Raw genomic sequence first — 725 nt, 5'->3', positions numbered from 1 at the left:
AAATAAAGAAAGAAATTTCAAATTTTCTAAAGTAATAATTGGCAATCTTGTACTTATTTGTATTGTGGCTTTCGAGGAATGTGCACATTCGTTTTCATTAAATTAAATATACGTTTATCGCACACAAGTGTAAATAAACATGTGTGTGTGTGTGTGTACATTTTAATGTATTTCCCGCTTCTTAGAAAATTCTCTTAGGGTCGTAACGTAAGCTAATATAAATAAAGACAGAAAAGATATTCATTGAACGTACAAAAGAATCTACATACGTACGTATATATCGCACTAAACGTTGATTCGTGCCTCTAATGAAATATTGCTAATTTCGATAAAACAACACGTGTCGAAATTACGTAATGAAAAGTGAACGTGCAAGTTATGCGACGTAAAGTAATGACAAGCACGAAACGTAACGCATGCGATCGTGAATTGTAGTAACACAAGCATTGTCAACCCGCGAAAAGAAGATTTGCTTTTGCGCACGGTAGAAAATGTTGATAAATCGTTCGCGTGCGCGTTGACTGCCACGCTAATTTCTTTTCCTCTCTCTCTGTAGAAGGAAAGATACTTTGTTTCTCGCAACGAGTAGGACACTTAAACAAAATCGTAGCGTAGTCAACGCGACTAAATCGACGACTAAATTGTTCCCTTTCTTACTTCTTTCAACTAGCTTCGATTTGTACTTCGTCACGTCACAATCAAGTTCCGCGTGATATACGTTCTTT

Source organism: Habropoda laboriosa, unplaced genomic scaffold, assembly GCF_001263275.1.
Source record: "Habropoda laboriosa isolate 0110345459 unplaced genomic scaffold, ASM126327v1 scaffold222, whole genome shotgun sequence".
NCBI lineage: Eukaryota > Metazoa > Arthropoda > Insecta > Hymenoptera > Apidae > Habropoda > Habropoda laboriosa.
The sequence above is the reverse complement of the archived record's forward strand: the minus strand, read 5'-3'. Positions refer to the sequence as shown.